We start from the raw sequence: 20,426 nt of genomic DNA, 5'->3' as shown, positions 1-20,426 counted from the left end.
TCACTCTTCCTTATTCAGAAACCGAACAACTTGCTGCCATGGTGATAGGTTCTGTTAAAAACACACACATCTCTAAGCCTCTTGGAGGGGTGTGATGATTTAGTGATCGCATGTGAAGTAGATGATCTGCCAGCTGGTTTATTGTATTGCCTAGAAATGGGAGATGGCATAAAATAAAAAGCTCTCAAGGTTTCCTCAGATGAGAAGGAAATTAATGTAGCATGGTGACTCTGCTGTAGAGGAAAGGCTGAAGATGAGACTATGGAACACGTACACTGAGTATTCTTGAACTCTCCACTTGGATATCTTTCTTGGTGTGATCCCTAGAGTCTTGGATGATCTGATAGTGCAAGGAGCAGACATCCTAACTGGGGGCAAGGCAAGTCATAACCTTGTGCATGTCTTTCTCTGGCTTCTCCATCTTTCTAACATGGCTGCACGTGTGCATTTATCATTGGCGTTCTGGAAAGTTCAGATGAGGAATCTCCAACTATGACTTTTCATTATGATTCACATCTGCAAAGGACAAATAAAGAAGAGCTTCTTGGCCAGGAAGTGGGGTACTGTGTAGAGAGAAGTAACTGTTATTAGGAGAGAAACTTTTGAAGAACCAGAATTGAAAAGAAAAAGAAAAGAAAAAGATAGAGCAAGCCTATCAAGAAAAGGAAGGACCAGAAGTGATCTGCAGGGTGTTGCCTGGAGCTATGGGAAATAAATCAAGAACAAGAGAAATGGAAAAAGGTCAAATAGAAAACATTGCCTGTTAGGGCTGGCCAGAGTCCGAGGACAGAGGCAGCACCAACGGGGCTTGGAAACCCACTGAAACACTCACTCCACACAGAACTGCCCCACCCATCTACCCCCTTTTACCTCTATTCTCCAGGAGCAGGAGGATCTGACACACTCCTAGGGAGGATGCTGTTTGGCTGTTTTGAAGGCGAGACCTCGAAGCGTGGGAGAGCCTCGCCTCCTTCTCCAGCTGATGTTGCATAACCTCCAAGAGAGCACACAGTGGAAAAGGACACAGGCTTTGGAACCAGGCAGACTTCTGTCACTTATTAAGGTGTGACTTAAATTCTGAGTCTTGGAAAACGATAATGTTGATGAAGTCGTTTATATTTCATAGGGTTATTGTGAAGGGTTTAGCAGAACATAATGAAGTAAGTGCTCAAAACTAGGTAACTGTTATTACATGCCAAGAGTTGTAACTGGATTTGTAAGAAGCACCTTCCTATACTGTGGCCCCACTGTACAAACTTTGAACCTGAGCTCAGTCTCGGCAGGGAGTTAGATGCTACCAGTGGCCCCATGTGGGAGCTGGACAGCAATCCAAGGCTCTGGGTGGGTTGTTGAAAGCAGCTGCAGGTCCTTGCAGAGGGTGCTGGGTGTCCATACATTGGCCCTCCTGAGAGTTCCTGTACTTAAAGCCCCTGATCTTTTCTATAGGCTGCTCCAGCAGGGGCATCCACATATGTTTACTTGGAATGGGTCTGAGCACTATTTAAAAATTTCTATGGATAATGGGTTGTTCTGTTAAATATATGTAAATATGTATTCACCTCCTAAGCATCTCCTATACACAAGACACTGGGCCCGTAAGAGTGCAAAACGAAATGGTGTATCAGGGCTGCCTGTGGTGTGTTTAGGGTTTGCATGATTATGTTATTTGCGCCTTACTACAACACTAGGAGAGGAAGATAATATTACCAGTTTTCCAGAGATTAAATAACTTGCTCAAGATCAGAGATAATACCCAATTTCACTGAATGTAAGACACATTCCAATTTCAGTTATGTAAAATGTGAAAAATATCTTTTTATTAATGAAATGTAGTAAATAGCAGAGCCTGGATGCTACCCCATTCCTGTCTGATTTCAAAGCTTGTGGGGTTTTGCTTCGCCATCACACACAAGGGCTTGGTATCTATCTAGCTGGTAAAGCTAAAACAAGTACAGATAAGAGGACAACTAATGTATTAGTTAGGACTTGGAAGGGCAGCCATGATAATAATAGTTGGTGTTTGACTAATGATGTGGCAGTGCTGTTATATGCTCTAATTCATAAGGGCATTTTAATCTTTACAGTCACTCTGAGGTGGATACTATTATGCTGTCTTTTTTACAGATAAAGAAACTGAGATAGGTACTCTTATTCTTATTTTCAAATGAGAAAACTGACACACAGAAACTTCCCAAGGTCACATAGCTAGTACTAAGAGTAAATTCTATAACATGGTAGTTAAGAGTTCAAGTTCATTTATAATCATGACAGACCTGGTTAAGGTTCCAGAAAAGTGTGATCTGATAGAGGAGTGCCCGTTGTCCTCTAGGAGCATCTAACCCAGTCCTGGGGTCAGGAAGAATTCCCAACACAGGTGGCACCTATACTAAGATGGGAATGTCCATCTCTCCATCCCTAACCACTATGATGCTAAAAATAATTGTGGTTACCCTAGGTTACAGACCTCTGCTAGCACCATCTTTCTAAACCTGGCATTAGCTAGAAGGAACTGGCTCTATTTATAATTTACATCCTTTCCACTTCCAAAGAGCAGTTGACATGGTTTAAAAGGAGCATTGTAAATTGGAGAGTTGTTTGAGACTTAGGAGGAAGGCTGCATGGAAAGTCTTGGAAATCCAAAAAAAATATGGGGGAAAAAAATACTCTTTGATGGCTTGTGTAATTTAAGTCATATGCAGATGAACGACCAAGTATTCTTTCTACAGCTTTTATGTATGTGCTGCCTTCTTAGGCCATAGGAGAGCCCCGTCTATGCTAACACGCTGGCTGGCCAAAGTGTCTGTGGCATCTCACCTACTTGGCTTTTGATTTTTCTCTAATTCCTTTCACAGAATTAGAGATTTTTATCATAAGTTGATGTGTTGTTAAAGGATGTGAAGATTGTGTGTCAAGCTGCCGTCTAGAAATAAGGCAGAATATTTTTAAATAGATAAATTTTATGTCATTTAAAATAAATTTTGATAGGCTCTGGTCCAGAAGTAGACAGAGATATCAGAAGACCTTGAAAGAGACTGCAGAACGTAGAATCCTGATTGCTGAGTAGCAGGCTGCATTCCAGAGATGCGTTTGCCTTCTCAGGAATCTCTGACCCAGGGTTTCCTTATCTTTAAAACAAAGGAGTGCGTTAGATAGTCCCAAACTTCTCAGGCTCTAAAATTCTTTTGACTCAAACATTTCTAATCAATTCTAACACAGCTTTTGTTCTACTAATTTACCAGGGGGCCTGCCTCACGCCGAATGTTGGGTTTTTTGGTCTCTGACTTCTGTTGTCAGTGAATTGAAACGGAGGCTATATTGTAAATTCTGATCACCTGCAGACTGCATTTCAAAGGGAAAGTATTGTGGACATTTTCCTTCCACATGTTTTGAATAGAGAGTCACTGTTCGTGAAGAGAATTGAGCTGCGGTAGGTTTTGAGGTCAAGATGCGCTTTTGCTGCAATAATCCCCGACAGTCGACCCCACAGCCAGTGTCTGGCTGAGCCGCCCTGAACTGCAGTCGAGAACACTGACACTGTGTATAGGTTTAATGGAGGGATGCCTGGAGCAGAGAACCACTGTTTAGGTTGCTCTGAGAAAGGCCCAGCTGTGGAATGAAACATTGAGGTTGGGACTAAGGGACAGACGGGGCTGAGGATGGGAAAGGAAAAATGCATTCCTGTTCAGCCCACTGTACCAGAGGTGGCGTTCTAGTTGTGATTGCAAGTCCATGCCTCACAGGGAAAAAGGGTTGTTCTCTTCTCTGGTTCAAGGCTGTCTGGTAACACTGAACTTAATACGCTGCGGCATAACCCAGGTCACTGCCCCGGGTAGGGGGCAGGGCGTGATTGAAAATAAAGATGAACTCGGGCTCACAGTGATATGAAGAGCGCGAAACTCCTTCAAATCGGTGACTGACAAGCCTGATCTCTCCCGCGGGCGCTCGACAATGCTGCCTCTATCATCACTCTGTCCAGCTGGGTTGGGTATTGTGCTCACCAGGGCTCAGTATGAATACTGTTTTGTGCCCTGCTGTGCTGCGTTCTTCTGCAGCCCTTTCTGGCTGACAGATAAGTTGCTCCCACTGCTCTTTTAACTGTCCAGAGGCTGAAGTCCTTAGGCTGCCCTGCTGGATAACCCATCCGCTATGTATGAACTAACTTCATGAATTACCCTGCAGAAGCCAAGAGTGCCCAGTAAAGCCTTCTCTGTGGATACAACTAAAATGCTGTATGACATGTGTTGAAAAAGTCCCTGGTGCTGATGAGTTCTCACTAAGTAGCCTTCACATTATGTGTCTAACTCTCTAGAGGGGATCAATTTCCTTTGAATGGGTGACCTATAAATTGAATAGAAAACAATTCTTGTCCATAAAGTTTATCTGCGATGATAAGGAAAAGGTCCCTAAGAAAGTTCGTCGAGCGCTTTGGGCCTTGTGCTCAGAGACTCAGCATGCGCAACGCCAGGGACTGCCAGTCGCAGCATTCAAATTGCTAGCCCTCATTGGATTCCCTTAGAAATCCTCCATACCTTTGAGAACATTTTCCAGGAGATCCTCTATTAGAATAGGGAGACGGAACTGGCTGTGGCCAATGATCAAATGGTTCCTACTTTTCTTCCCTCCTCCAGGTCTTCCAAACTGAATAACTAGAATGCTTTCTGAATTGTATGTGTTAAAAACTGATTAAAGGGGCATTTTATAATCAACTCTTGCTAAGTGCCGTGGATAAACCTGCTGTCTCTCAGAATTGAGCAGGGCACAAAAAGGCGACTTTTGAGAATGCCAGGGTTTCAACAGAATTTAATTTGATACCAAGGGCTGCTTAACAATACCCATCTGGTTAACACTGAGTGCTTAAATGTATATTATGGTAAATGGCTTAAAACTGGCAGCTTGTAGACATTAGCTTGGCAGTTCCGTTAAGACTTGTGTTAAGTTCTGGAGATAACACATAGCCCAGTGTCATCAGGATAACTGTTGGACTGTCATCAGTCCAACAAAACTGTTTTAAACTAATTATTTTTTCCTCACATGTTGCCATTAACCAGATTTCTCAGCTTAGTGAAGGTGTTCATTCAATTTAAAATGCTTGCTTTATGAAAATTTGTATTTTCTTTGGTAAAAAAAAAGATGTGTAGGGGCTGAGTGGTTAAAGTTCCTCACGCTCTGCTTCGGCGGCCGGAGTTAGGATCCTGGTTATGGATCTACTCCGCTTGTCAGCCATGCTGTGGAGGCATCACACATACAAAGAGGAGGAGGATTGGCACAGTTGTTAGCTCAGGGCGAATCTTCCTTGCCAAAAAAAAAAAGATGTGCATTAGGAGGAAATGATTTGGGATTTAGAAGCGCCCACCATAGGGTTCTGATTCAGCATTTTTTACCAGTGACTGGGAGTTGTGGTTGAAACAAAGCTGGGAGAGACAAATGATGACAGTCAAAATTCAGAAAGTAATCCATACAAGATGACATGGTAAAGTGAAGCTGATAATATTTTAATTAGCAGGACTGTGTGTCATGTTGTGAATTTACATTTTAAAAAGTCCACTAAAAATGGAGATGACTTGGTTTGACAAAAGCTTCCCCGGGGTTGTAGCCAAGCGCAAGTGTGATGCTCTGCTAATGGCAAGTTAAGGAAAGTAAACCTAATCACGTTTAGCAGATTTCATGCAAGTTCATGTCCAGTTCCTTGGAGATAATGGTCTCTTTGTGCTCCATGTTGGAGATTCTTATGCTGGACTCCATACACTCCATTTTAAGGGGAATGTTGCCAGATTGGAAGGTTTCCAGCATTGGAGTGTGGAGATAGTGTGACTAGAGGTCTGGAAATTGTGTCCCATTAGGAGGGGTTTGAAGAACTGGGACTTGACGTCCTAGGAAGTTAAGGGAGACAGGACCGCTGTTATAAAACTTCTGTTGGCTTGCCAAGCAGAAGAGAGAATAGGCTTGTATTGTTTGGTCCCTGAGGACAGTTCACAACTGGTGATGAGGCTGGGGTGGGGCAGGCAGTCTGAGGGAAGGCAGGTCCTTCCAGTAACTGAATGAGTCTGGCCATTTATGGGAGGTGGCCAGATTCATCGAGATGCACCCAAATACATACAGGCTTTGAGTGGGCCCTTGAATCTAGATGTTGGCTCAGTTCCCCTTCAACAATAAGGTTCTATGATTTTGTAAAATAGCTAACTCTTCCTGGTTCTTTTCAAAAATTATTCTATTCAGAAACATAGAATGGTGGAAGAAAGGCATCTCCTTCCTGTGGCACAGGTCATATAGCACAGTAACTGCTTGTTTCTGATAAGGGCTGAGAAAGCTCTGGAAATTTCTCTAAACGTGGCTTTCCTTGATCCTTATTTTCTGTAGATCCTGCCAGGACTGTAGAGTTCTATTTTTTTAGTTTGCTTTTGTGTTTTGCTTGAGTGGGCTAAATAACAGTGATTATTATATGCAAAAAATATTGCTACCGTTTTTTCCCCTGATGTGAAAGCGAAGCCTTGTTTTCCTCTTCTTGGCAGAAATAGTGCTTTTCTTTGAAGGGAGGAAATCATAAATCAGGACTGAAGGCAGAAGATATTTTAACCCAACTCTTCCCCCTTTCTCTAAGGAGTAACAATCACTTGGCTATGATACAGCACCACAAAGGCAGAATTAAAGCATTTAAAGCCTTTTACCTATTAGCAAGCTTGTATTTTCATTGAGTAAATCCTTTTAAGAAATTTTTTTTTTTGAGGGGGAAAAAAAGCCCCTGTTTTGTGTTAATTGTCCCGATCCCTGTTGTATGTCCTGATCCAAGTGTATTTATTCTTTTAAGCATGTTGGGCATCATTTTACGTTAAAATATGAATAGCTTAAATCATAGCCTTGTGGTTGAAAGAGGCTGTGCATCGGAAAAAACCCCACTTATTTGTTGGTCAATGTTAAACTTCCATTCAGTGTTTAGAACTTGAATTGTGAAACTTAAGTTGAATTATGAGTAATGAATACAGAATATTTTGAAATTAGCAATTAGTCCACTGAATAAAACTGCTTGCTGAATACATCTATTGCTTTTGGAGTATTTTTTGGCATAATAACAAGCTGGTTTTGAGTCATCTTGTTGTGGTTGATTTGCTAGTTTCAGGCTTTGCTGAGAAATCAAAGGTCCATTATAGTTTTTCAATTTCCTACATGCCTGACTGTAAGGTTTCTGACATATAGATGGCTAATATGGCCATTCCCGGGGCTATCTGGGAGTAACAGAGAACATTAACATGCATTTCTGTATTTTATGAAACAGACACATATTGAAAGAAATAAATATTGTATGAGACTTGCATCTTTAACAATGTTTCCATTCTTTGCCAATGATAACAGTTGTTATCATCAAATGAAAAACCAGTTTTGAGATATCACCAGACAGGAGTTTTCATGGTAATACCCAGAAAATTGATAAAAGACCAGCTGTTGTGGGCTCAGCCTGCATTGCTGGTTATACAGATTTTGTGAAAGATTTGATACGAGATTTGGTTTACAGGAGTTAGGAATTCAAAATGGAGTCTCATGTTTATTGTTTCTTTCTCCCCAAAACTGAATGTTGTCCAAGTTAAGATTGTTGTCATTTACTGAAGGAACAGGAAACTTTCGCTGTTTTGATGTTGGCAGTCTGGATTTGTCTTGTTTTGAAAGAGTTTTTTTCTTGTAGGCTGCTTTTAGGCAAACACAGCCCTAATATCCAGCACTGACCAGGGGAGAAAAAGTTAGGAGAATGACTCATAGAATTACTAATAAATCATCTAACCTCTCTGCTTCAGATTTCAAAGTGGTGTGACTTCTTGGAATTGTTGGATTCTTGGAGGCTAATAAATTAATCTATGTAGGCCTGTGTTTCTAAGAAAAGTGATTATTTTACATTTGCTCAAGCATATATATTTGGAGGGAGGGGGAGAGAGAGGGATTAAGAATTTTAAAATCTCAAAGACCCCTTGTAGATCCTCCTCTTCTCCTCAAATAAAAGCAACTTTGAGACAGGGCTTAGTGACTTGTCCAAGTGCCCAGGATTTTGTTTAATTTCAGAATCTGAAATTGCATTGAGTCCTCTTATTTGATAATCCTCCATGACTGTTTTCACATATATTTTAGGAAAATGAAGAGGGAGTCTGCATTAGAAATCTCTTGAGTTCTTTTTAAATTAATGAAGGAAAATTTTTTTCCTCCTGCTCAGATTTTTTTGTATCAAACTAAACTTTTTAGGAGTAACATCATGGTAACAGTACTTACTTACTTTTACTCAAGGAAAGGGAATAATCTGAAAAATTAAAAATGTGAAGGTGTTGATCAAGTACCTAAAAAGTCTGTAGAATGGTGCTTTATATAGATGTCTATGTGGGGACATTTACTGCTTACGAAAGCTCTGCCTTTTGAATATCAGCTCTGTGCTCATGTTATTTTTACCATTAGGTCAGTTCATAAAAAGTTTCGAAGACTGTAGACAGATTACATTTTTTCTGAGTGCTAAATGCCCCCTTATAGGTTTTATATAAGAAATGAGTGATGCAGATTTACTGAGAACAAACCTGGAGTTTCTGGAATGTGAATGGCCTTCTTGTAGTTCCAAGTACTCAGCAAAGTTCTCTTTCCCTTACAGATTTCTAAATAGATTCTCTAATTTTGTTTGTTTTCTGATAATCCTGTGAGCTGAGACTCACCCCATTGTTTAAGGGATCCCATTTTATTTGAGGCTCTATTCTGTTATTTCCTGGAGTCAATTCTTTGCTTTGACATAGTGTTACCCTACTCCGTATGATTTTGGGTATTTTGAATGTATAAATTGTACACTTTGTACATTCATAGGATTTTAGTAATGCAGTGGGTATGTTTGAAATATTTCAGAATAAAATTATTAGGCATTTTATATTTTACAGATGCTTTATTAGCATGTCTACATGTTCTGTTTCTCATACCTTGATCTTTTCCCTAAAAACTTTCCACGTCTTTCCAAGAGTATTTGGTGTTTAGAACCTATAACTGTGATTTTAAATGAACCAGGCTACTTCCGTTAATTAGATCGTACAACCAAGAATTGAGAGTGCTTATTTTTTTGTGTGTGTGTGAGGAAGATCAGCCCTGAGCTAACATCCGTGCTAATCCTCCTCTTTTTGCTGAGGAAGACCAGCTCTCAGCTAACATCTATTGCCAATCCTCCTCGTTTTTTCCCCCCAAAGCCCCAGTAGATAGTTGTATGTCATAGTTGCACATCCTTCTAGTTGCTGTATGTGGGACGCGGCCTCAGCATGGCCGGAGAAGCGGTGCGTCGGTGCGCGCCCGGGATCCAAACCCGGGCCACCAGTAGTGGAGCGTGTGCCCTTAACTGCTAAGCCACGGGGCTGGCCCATGAGAGTGCTTATTTTTATTTTATCTCCCTCCTTCCCAGAATGGGAGCAGTACCAAAAAGTGGGAATAATTATATAGGATGTTACGTGTTATATATCACACACCTTAAACTTGCCATTAACCTATTTTGCTGGATACAACTCAATAGCCATAATAATGAATTTTTTTTTTTGAGGGGAGGAATATTGGCCCTGAGCTAACATCTGTGGCCAATCTGCCTCTTGTTTCTTGAGGAAGATTGTCCCTGAGCTAACATCTGTACCAGTCTTCCTCTATTTTGTATGTGGGACGCCACCACAGCATGGCCTGATGAGTGGTGTCTAGGTCTGCAGCTGGGCTCCAAACCTGCGAACCCTGAGCTGCTGAAGCGGAGTGTGCAAACTTTACCACTATGCCGTTGGGCTGGCCCCCATAATAATGATTTTTAAGTATCAACAAGTGTGAATGAAATTCTCATCAGTGCTAAATACTAATAACAGTTTGTATTAGCTTAGTTTCTTTATTTAAAAAAAAACATTTTAACTGTAAGATTTTCTCATGCTTCCTGAGGTTTGAGGAATGTGATGGTTCAAGGGGGGAAAAAAAGCCAATGCAGTAACACAGTACCAGAACTCTGTTATTTTACAATTGGATCATAGGGATACCTATGGTATTTGAAAACCTAATTATAGTTATACCTCATGGCGTAATTATAAGCTCCTTTCCTTCCAGACGCAAAAATTAAATGGTGAAATTTCTATGCACATACACAGCACGAATGTGGAACAAACCCTGCTATTTCCCTACATGAAAGATAAATGTAATTGGGCCCAGTTGACATTCTCTAGAGAGGACACATAGAGATGGTAAAGTTGTTTATTCCTCCCCCTCAGAAAACAAAGCACCATAATTGTCATTTAAACTAAAATGTCAAATGCAAGTGGCTGAGGCTTTCCTTAATGATAAAATAAAGTCTGTGTAATGTTCGTCTTCATCTGTTGAGAGAATTTGTGTTGACAGGTAAATATTACACATGGAAAATTTTACACTTTTGAATGTTTTCAAAATTTGCAACCAGAAGTTTGTCATTGCATAAAATATATTATTGCTTTCTTAATCTTTGAAAATCTAAGGGTTTTTTTTTGTTCTCAAGCAGCAGTCAAGAATCCTGTATTTTAAATTCAAATTATTGGCTGGTTTAGATCTTGACTGAAAAACTTGACTGGAATAAAGGATCTTGGATTTGCTTGAGGAGAGATGAGTTCACAAAACCTGAGGAATGAATTAAATGCAAGATAGGTGTATTTGTTTTGGTGGTTTGGATTTTGCTGCAGAACCTCATGGATTCTCTCAGTTTGGGTTTTGGTAATTAAGTTAGATTGGACTGGTATCATCTTTGAGAGAAACTTGCAGAGGGTAGACGAAGGGAAAAAGCCAGGTTAGCAAATGATCTGTATCCAGTGTGTGCTACAGATTACAGGACTGCACGTTTTAGTGGTTCCTTAAGTAGGCCTGGCCTGATCTCTGCTCAGAGGTAATCCTAACGGTCACCGCTTTTGGGGCTCTTACTCTGAGCTCAGTATTGTGCAAGTGCTTTACTTACATCCAAACAGCCACATGAGAGGGGTATTATTGCCTCTATTTTAAGCTAAGTATGCTGAGGTTGACAGGGATGGGCAGCTTGAGTGGGTACCAAGTCAGCAAGCAAATCCAGCCCTCCTGATCCAGGGCCCTCGAACCTAAGCATTCCATCCCTCTAGAACCACTGTTAGGTTCATTTCTGTGCACTTGAAAACTAACTTGATAACCTATGCACCAAACCTTTTCTTTTAAATAGTAACTTAAACTGAAAAACAAAAGTTCATAAATAATCATCTCATCATGAAGACACAATTATTGCTAGATTTGGTGTTTTGAACTTCAGTTCTTTGTTTATTTATAAACTATGCTATTTTTCTTGTATGTAGAACCTTCTGATGTCTTCTCATCTCCGTCAGAAGGAAATCCCATCCGAAGTCTTTAAAATGACACAAAAGTCCTGCGTCATCTCCCGCTTCCCAATTCTCTAACTTCTCTCGCTGACCTCTCCTCCTCCTGCTCCCCACCTGGTTTACTTTGCTCCAGCCTCGACTGACTGCCTCCTCTCTGTTCCTCTAGTTCTCCAAGCACACTCCTGCCCCAGGGCATTTGCACTTGCTGTTGCCTCTGCTTGGAATGCTTTCCCCTGGAGGACTACATGGCTCACTCATTTCCTTCAGGGCTGTGTTCTGATGGCTCCACATCAGCGCGACCTTCCCTGACCAGCTTATGTAAAATAACAACCCTCCTCTTGGACCTTCTTGTCTCGCTCTGCTTTATTCTGTCCCTGGTATTATCACTATCTCTTATATGTTCACTTGTTGATTTATTTACTTGCTGTTTCTAGGCAGGACCTTTGTTTTGTTTATTGCTTTATTCCCACCAGCTAGACAAGTGTCTGGCACATAGGAGATGCTCCATAAATATTCCTTCAATGAAAGAAATGAAAGTATTGTGTGTGAAAATGTACACACACGTGTGCGCACACATATGTGCACATTCTCATACGTGGTATTTTGTAGCCTGGTTAGCATTAGGACTCTTATTTCATTATATGGCTATTTTGTAATTTTTTAAATTAAGACTTTTGATAAAGTAAATTGTCTTCCCTGCCCTCTTGGTAGAAATTACTGAGGTTTCATTGGACCTGTATGATTTGTTAACCTCAGTTTGTCCTTCAGATGGTAGTTGGCTTTGATTTTATTTTTTCCTTCACCTTTAATTTACAAAACCAATTGGTTGCTAAATCCTGTTGGGTTTCCTCCCTCTCCACTTTAAACATCGATATGCCTTGTTCCATTATTACTAACTAAGCCACTCCTTTTTAAAGTCATAATTGTGCTGTGTTTTCAGAAATGTTAAAGAAAATGGGCTTTATAATAAAGACTGCTAAAACCGGGTTTAATTCTGATTCTCCCACTTTCAGCTCTTGTGTTCTCAGACAAGTTACTTAACTTCTGAGCCATAGTTTTGTTGATTATAAAGGTGGTTACGATAATATTTATTTAGCAGAGTATTTGCAAGTTTAATCAAATAACTCATGTAAAAGCAATGCCAGTTCATTTAGATTCTGCAAAAACCAGGTGGATTGAAATACTTGGGTCAGTAATTTTTTACCTCAGAATATAAATGAATGCAGTAGGCATAATTCTAAAGATGTCCCCCCAAGATTCCTGTCTACTGGTTGTTCAAGCAAACCCTAATCCAGGCACTTTTGTGAAGGAACTCTGCAGGTGGAATTAGGGTTAGTAATCAGCTGACCTTAGGATAGGGAGAGTGGCCTTGATTATCCCGGTGTGCCCAATTTAAATAATTTCCTAAACTTTTAAAAGCCCAAGACCCAGTCGGAGAGATGGGGCAGAAGAGGGAGGCAGTGCAGAGATGAGGCAGAAGGGGAAGTCAGAGCCTCCAAGCTGAGCGAGACTTGACCCGCCATTGCTGACTTTGAAGGAGACCACGAACCAAGTGGTCTCTAGAAGTTGAGAACAATCCCTGGCCCACATTCAGCAAGGAAATGGGGATCTCAATTCTACAGCCACGTGGAATTAATTCTACCAGCAATCTGAATGAGCTCATCCCCACAGCCTCCAGAAAGGAACACAGCCCTGCTGCCACGAGGATTTCTGCCTGTGAAACTGGAGCAGAGAACCAGCTAAGCCACGCCGTGGGCTCCACCCACACTGTGGGTCAGACTTCTGACCCACAGAAACTGAGAGATAATAAATAGGTGCTTTTTTAGGCTGCTAAATTTGTGATTATTTGTTATGGCAGCAATAGAAAATGAATACAGTGAGTTTGAGAAATAAGACCAATATTGGAAGGGTGTTTGGGTGAAGCTGCTGTAAACATTTACCAATCTTCAGCTGTAGCATTTCTGAATGAACATTGCCTCACAGAGCATTCTCCCTTCCAGAAGCTTATCTGCTAGAAAGTCTGGGAAACTTCCATGGAATCAGTGAATGCATCCTTTCCCTTGATCAGCGCTGGAGATAGAGGGACACTACTGCGTTCTAATCGTCTCACTCTCCTTTTTCAGCAACTTTTTCATCCCAGCACTTCCTCATGACGAATGTACTAGATGTTCCTGGATTATAGTTTATCTTCTACAGTCGGTGACCACCTTTTCAGGAAGGAAGTTTTGGCTTCTGGCTGAAATTTAGAAAGTGGACCTTAGGAGTATTCCTGGACATCTTCAGGAATCCCTAGATTCAGGAATACCTTTATTTTCTTAGATCTCTTTCTTTCCATGTCCGTCACTTTTCTTTGTTCATCTGCAGTATTTTCAATCATGTCATGAAAGTTATTGAGTTTGGGTCTATAAGGAGAGAGACAGACTTGCATTTGGTGGATGGCTGGGCCGTTCTTTCTCGCCTCACCAGCTCTAGGACTCTTGTGTCCAGCAGCCCTCAGCATGCATGATTCCTGTTCATCCTTCAGTGTAATCATGCATTAGTTCATGCCTGGGCCTTTGGAGTGGCTCTTGAATGTTAAGTCTGCACCTACCATATCTTAGTCTTTTTAATAACATGCATGCAAAATTTGTTTACAGATGGCTATTTTCATCCATGTAATACTGATTTCTGTTAGCTTATTTTTTAACTTAATTCTTAAAACTCTCGATACCAAAGCCATATGTCTCGTTGCAACATTCAAATCATATCATAGTATTAAAAAATGGAAGTCTTCCCTCCTCTTTTCTTCACTCTTTTCCCGTGTCTAATCCTCTGTAATTAACGTTAATTAAAAATTGTTTGAATATCCTCCCAGACATATACAATTTTCATACACACATACGCAAATCTAGAAATTTTTGTTGGTTTACAAAAATGCTATCATACTATTATTTTGTTTAGCAGCTTCCTTTTTTTCCTCCCACTGTCATGAAATACCTTTCCAGATCTGTATATATAACTCTCTCATGTTTTATAATGATTACGTAGTATTCTACTGGACAGATATATTATCTTTATTTACATTTATGTGGTTTCCAATGATTCATTATCTCTAAAATGGTTGCAGCGAGCGTGTGGGTACATAGATCATTTTTTGTACACTCTTACAAGTGGAGTTGCTAGGTAACAAGGTGTGTGTATTTAAAATGTTGATAGATGCTGCTGAACTGTCCTTCAATAAAGCGTATCGATTTACACTCCCTCCCATGATTTAGTAGATTCTCTGAAGGACATCCAAGAAACTCTTAACAGTAGTTGATTCTAGGAGAGGAACTGGGTGTCAGGGGCATAGGAGAGGGAAGGAGACTTAATTTTTAGAACAGATCCTTTTGTACTTTATAAACTTTGTGTCATGGGCATGCATTATTTGTTCAGAGGAAAACAACGAAAGCAACAACACTGTGTTAGATTTCCTGTTGCCCCACACCTTTACAAATATCATGTCTTACCAGTCTTTTTAGTACATGAAATACAGGGTCTTATTTTGATTTACATGACTTTGATTATTAGAAAGGTTGCTTTAGCTTCATTTTATTAAAGTTTAATTATTATTATTTTTTAAATTTACAAATACATTCTCATTGTAAAAATAAAAAACTTGAGCATTGAAGATAAAGCCTTAAGTTCCCCCATCAGTGCTCCCTCGTGGCACTACCATCCCTTTCTGTTCTCCCCCCAGAGTTGCCAGCCTGCCAGTCTGGGTGTAACCTTGTAAAATTATTCTCTGAATTTACTATGCCATTTTGTTTTTTTTGTATGTGTCTTTTAAACATAAAGGGACTCAGGGAATATGCAGACCTCAAAGGTTCAGGCACGGGGCAAGCTGGTCATGAAGACTGTTTTTTTCCCTTTTGATGCATTTGCTGGGTGAGATGTTGTGAACTTATTAAACTTTGAACTTTTGATCTCCTTTCTTCATCAAAACTTGAGATAATGTATACAGGCCTCTGCATATGAGAACAAAGAATGAGTGTACTTCTTATCTCCAAAATCGTATTTAAGAATATTTGAAAGGAGGTCATGTGTGTAGTTTAAAATAGTCTTCTTTAACATTCGCATGGCTCATTTCACAAAAATATAGTTCTCTGAACTTGTTTTGTTGTGATTTACCAAGTCTGGTCATGTTTTCACTGTTCTTTTTTTTTTTTTTTTCTGGTAAAAGAAAATCTATTCTAGTTGATTTCTAGGAGTTGAATAGCAGGGAGATGAAGATACACTAAAGGTAAATTTTTGCACGACTAACTTTTCCCTTCTGTACTAATTATACTTTTACTTTCCTCCCAGAGTCTCTCAGTTCTTCCACTTAGCCTTTGATGTGTGTCCTCTAAAATTTTTATTCAGATGACACTTTCAAGTTCCTGCGAAAAGAATTCCAGGAAAAACCTTTCTATCTTGCCTTCCAGGTCTCTCCTACCTCCTCCTTTCCTTCCTCCTGATCTGCTCTTTGCTCCCATGATGTATCGTCTTCATTCTCCCAGACCACCAGCCCCTGCGCACTCCCCATCGAGGGCAGGTGCTGGCCATTCTCCTCACTGAGGTCCCCACTAGCACCCTAGGGTCCCTTGTCTTCCTGTCTTACTCCGTGACTGTCCTATGACCTCTGTTTCCATGCTCTAGGGCACTGCCAGGCCAAATGATGAATCACTGCTCTCTTCAGCAGACTAGTAGACAGCAATCCTTTGATTATTCATCTGTTGACTTCCAAACCCATTTCCTTCAATGACTATTACAGTATTTTTTCACAGTTTTCAAGTCTTAGTCTGTAGTCCTCACTTAATTCTCTAAGGATGACATCATCTCCTTCTTTCATTGAAAAGATCTAGGTCAGGGGTCGCAAACTTAACTGCCAACAGGGGCCATCAAAATTACTAAAATGAATGAGGTGATAGGCGGAGAGTGTGGTAAACTGCAGGGTGTCAGCCATGTCTAAGGTGGGGACAGCAGCAATTGTTGTCCTATGGAAGCTTGGGCCCAGTGTTAACCCCATTTTCTGTTGAAAAATCAAGTATCTGGTTTTCTAGGTGAAATCTCTATGAGTTTAAATCACATTTTTTGAAACTCTGTGTAGGCTAACAGAACAGATCTGGCAGCTAGTCACCTTGATTCTCAACCTTCACTTTCTTTCTTCACTTTAACATATTTCTGTATTTCCATTTGTCTCCATTTCTTTGGCTTTCGTCTCCATTTCATTGGTTTTCCTTCCTGTCTCAGGTGTTGAATTGTTTCCTTTCTCCCTTTTATCTGCATAAAAACAGTTAGAATATCTCCATTCTTTTCTTTTTCATTCTTCAGTGCTCTTGCCTATGTTGCTAACATCCCATCGTTTCTTTATTCTTTTATATTGAATTTATTAAACAAGGAGTCTTCATTCATTGTCTATACTTCTTCATTCATTTCTTTGATCTCTACAATCTGTCTTTTGTCTTCATGACTCCTCTGAAGCTCTTTCATTCTTTGGATCCTATGATTTGTCCTAACTTGAATGTTCTTCTCCGAACACTACTTCTCCATCTGTTTTCTCTAGGTCACCTTGCTACATTCTAAATATATTATTTCTCCAAGATTTCTCACTGGCTTTCTCTCTACACTTTTCCTGTTGGTTCGGCTGTTGTGTTCTGCTGGTACATCAAATTCAACATATTCAAATGGAATTCATTATATCACCTCTCTCCCAACCCCAGCTCTTTGAGCTGACTTACATTTTTGTTAATGGAGCCACTTTTCTTTTCCAGACATTTAGGTTCAAAACTTTGCAGCCATCTTTGAGTTCTCCTTTGCCTCTTCTATCATTTCAGTCACCAAGTCGTATTTTCTCCATCCAAAATATAGCTGGTATTTGTATCTTCCTTTCTTCTTGACTTCACTCAGAGGTTCTTGACTTCTGAATTAGGATACAAGTGGTCTTCTCCCACCTCCATGCATCCATATTAATTTATATAAAACACTACTCTGATCGCCACTCACTGACTCAGAAAACCTCAAAATCTCTCAATTACTTACCAAATCTAGTCCAACCTCCTTACCATTACTCATCAAAGGGCTTTTAGGATCTCATCACCTCTCTCGCTGTCCCTTCATGCATGCCATACTCCATACAACCAGAGCTACTGCTGTTTCCTGAACACTCCCCACACTTCAGCCTCCAAGCTCCTGTTTCCTCTATGTGAAATTCTCTTTCTTCCTGCTTCTCCTCGTCCTTCCTCTGGTCTGTTGAAATCTTATACATTGTTTAAACTTTAATCTTACCCATCATCTCCTTTTTAAATAGCCCCCCGTAACTACCCTTAACTGTAAATTATTTTTCCCACCTGATTTTTTCCTAGCATTTCATTTGCCCCTCTCATTTTTTATTATGTTACATTACATTATGGATTATTAGCATACCTCTCTTCTCTCCTAATGGACTATAAACTTTTTTTCCAGAGACTGTGCCTAATTATTAATTTTTCACCCCCTACAACACCTAGCACAGTGGTAGGTACTGAATACATATTTCAAATGAGAACTTTTGGGTTATTAATAATTAAAACACAAAACCATTGGGTTTTTCCCCCCTAAAACCCAGCAGATTAGAATTCATGAAGTTTCTAGTGCTAAATGCCTTGCTTGGCACATGGTACGCTCTTAGTGAAAGGAAAAAAAATCTCTGTCCTTCACTTGAATGCCTCCTAAACAGCCAAGAAAGTTAGTTCCCTGACTGTTCAAAGACGTCTGGTTCTGCCTGCTGTTTGCAGAATATGGAAGATATATTATCACACAGCAGGGGTAGTTTTTGTTCAGAGGTACCATTGCAGACAGAAATTGGCGAGAAGTCAAGTAAGGCAAAAGCCATAGGGTAAAACTTAATTTAGAGTAGTCACTTAGTGGGGGAAGAAAATAAGTGTCCCCCCAAAGTTAAGCTTTAGTTTTGAGGAGGAGATTTTTAGTTTTAATTAGGGATAATAATGATTAACAAAGGATAATAATGACAACTTTTTTTCTTGTTGTTTTTTTTTGGCGTGCTTACTGGGTGCCATGCTCTTTTTCTAAATTATCTCTGTCAATTCTCACACAGTAGGTGAGGTGAGGTATCTCCATTTTATGGATAAGGACCCTGAAGCACAGAGCAGTTAAGTGAGCTAGTTGAAGGCCATGCAGCTGGAGAGCGGTGGGGCTGGGATTCAACCCAAATTGCTTGTTCTAGAGTCCACTCTACCCTCTGTACACTGTCAGCGGGAGTTGGGGAGGGAAGGGAAGGATCTGTCTGGAACGTTTGTTTCCTATCCTTGTTCCTGTTATCTAAATACTACTTTATAAGCCCAGGGCTCAACTTCAGTTCTTGCCCAGAGATAATTTTATAATTATATGTATATATATGTAAAATTATAATTTTATAGCATCCTTGAAAATTGTACCTCAGTTTCTTTTCTATATGACGTAATGTCAGCAGAATAGAAAGCACGCTGGTTTTGTTCAGTGTACCATGAGATATCAATATCTATCTATCAACATGAGGCAGGAAAAAAATTAACCAACCTGAATTTTAAAGGTGAGCTGAAACATGTTAAATTGTACCTCAGAATGCAGTCAGACTGTGGGATACTCTGCAGGACAAACAACCCAGTTTCTTCCATAAATAACTTGCAAGGAGAAAGAAAAGAGATGAAGGAGGAACCTAAAATTCTTAACAGATTAAAAAACTCTTAACAGACCTATCAACCAACCACAATGGTGGACCCTGATGAGATTCTTATGCAAACAAACAAACAAATGGTTTTTTAAAATATGATTTTTAGGGGCGGGCCCGGTGGCGCAAGTGGTTAAGTGCGCGCACTCTGCTGCGGCAGCCCGGGGTTCGCGGATTCGGATCCTGGGCGTGCACCGACGCACCACTCGTCAAGCTGTGCTGTGGCGGCATCCCATGTAAAGTGGAGGAAGATGGGCGTGGATGTTAGCCCAGGGCCAGTCTTCGTCAGCAAAAAAAAAGAGGAGGATTGGCAGATGTTAGCTCAGGGCCAATCTTCCTCAAGAGGACAAATAAAATAAAATAAAATGTGACTTTTATAAGATAATTGGAAATGTGATCATTGACTGGAAATGTGGTGGTATTGAAATAGAAATTATTCTTCTTGACAATAAGAATTATTACTAATTTTGGGGGGTATGATGATAGTCTGACAGTTATATTATCTTTTAGAGAGATAACTGAAATATCCATGGAAGAAGCGATATAATTTCTGGGACTTGCTTCAAGGTCGTCTGGGGGTGTGGGTGGGAGAGAGTATAGATGGAACAAGATTGGCCATGAATAGTGATTGTTGAAGCTGGTGCTGGGTGCAGGGCACTCATTGTATTAACCTACTAATGTTTGTATATCTTTGAAATTTTCCGTAATAAAAATCTTCGGAAAAAAGTGAGGTGGTAAATTCAACTTATGGTACTATTTTTAAGTTCGAGAGAGTTGTAGACTGTGAGATTTTAATCCTGGCTTAATATTCAGATCAAGTAGGTGTGATCAGGACACTGATTCAAACCCAAGATAAAGTTTAAATCTCTTTGTCATTATGGAGAAATTCCAGATTAAAAAAATTTTTAAAGACATTGGAAAAATAGTAAAATTTGCCCTTTATCTAGCTTTTATTTCCTCTTGAGAGAAGGCATGAATGGATCCACAGTTGCCTGAAAAAGCCAAAGCCCCTCTTTATATCCTGAAGAAGTAGGGTCGTCAGGTCTGATAGGAAAGAGGAATTGTCAGTTACTGCTGGTCTGGCAGTTAAGCAAATGTAGCAAGAGTTGCATCAGTTCTTTTTTTTCATATTTTCTGAGTCAGGTTTTTTTTCTTAATCTCAGAAAGCACCTGTATGTATTTTTTAATTAGTTGACTATTGAAAATGAAGGTTTATAGGGGAAATGTTCTTTTTTCAGTGATGACTTGATGCACTAAGTTGTTTTTGACAACTTAAGCCTAACTGTTGATTATGCTTATTCACTGATTTCTGTGGAATATAAAGCTGCTAACACTATGCCTGTCTTTACCAAGCTCATCTCTTTCAACTTCAAATCTGTAAGGGTGAG

The 20,426-nt window shown here is 40.0% G+C and overlaps 1 protein-coding gene across 5 annotated transcripts in view; it reads left to right on the top strand.

Moving 5' to 3' along the window:
- The window catches only part of PPFIBP1 (PPFIB scaffold protein 1), a 166,780-nt gene that overhangs the window by 19,957 nt on the left and 126,397 nt on the right, over positions 1-20,426 (top strand). Inside the window, exon 2 of one of the 5 annotated variants that reach the window (XM_087442634.1) lies at positions 884-1,063. The exons of the other annotated variants lie outside the window; for them this stretch is intronic. The gene's annotated coding sequence lies outside the window, so the exon portion shown is untranslated. The remainder of the gene's footprint in view (positions 1-883; positions 1,064-20,426) is intronic. 5 annotated transcript variants of the gene reach the window in all.

The sequence above is a fragment of the Ceratotherium simum genome, chromosome 17, assembly GCF_057802395.1.
Source record: "Ceratotherium simum simum isolate JZ-2026a chromosome 17, ASM5780239v1, whole genome shotgun sequence".
NCBI lineage: Eukaryota > Metazoa > Chordata > Mammalia > Perissodactyla > Rhinocerotidae > Ceratotherium > Ceratotherium simum.
The sequence above is the reverse complement of the archived record's forward strand: the minus strand, read 5'-3'. Positions and strand labels throughout refer to the sequence as shown.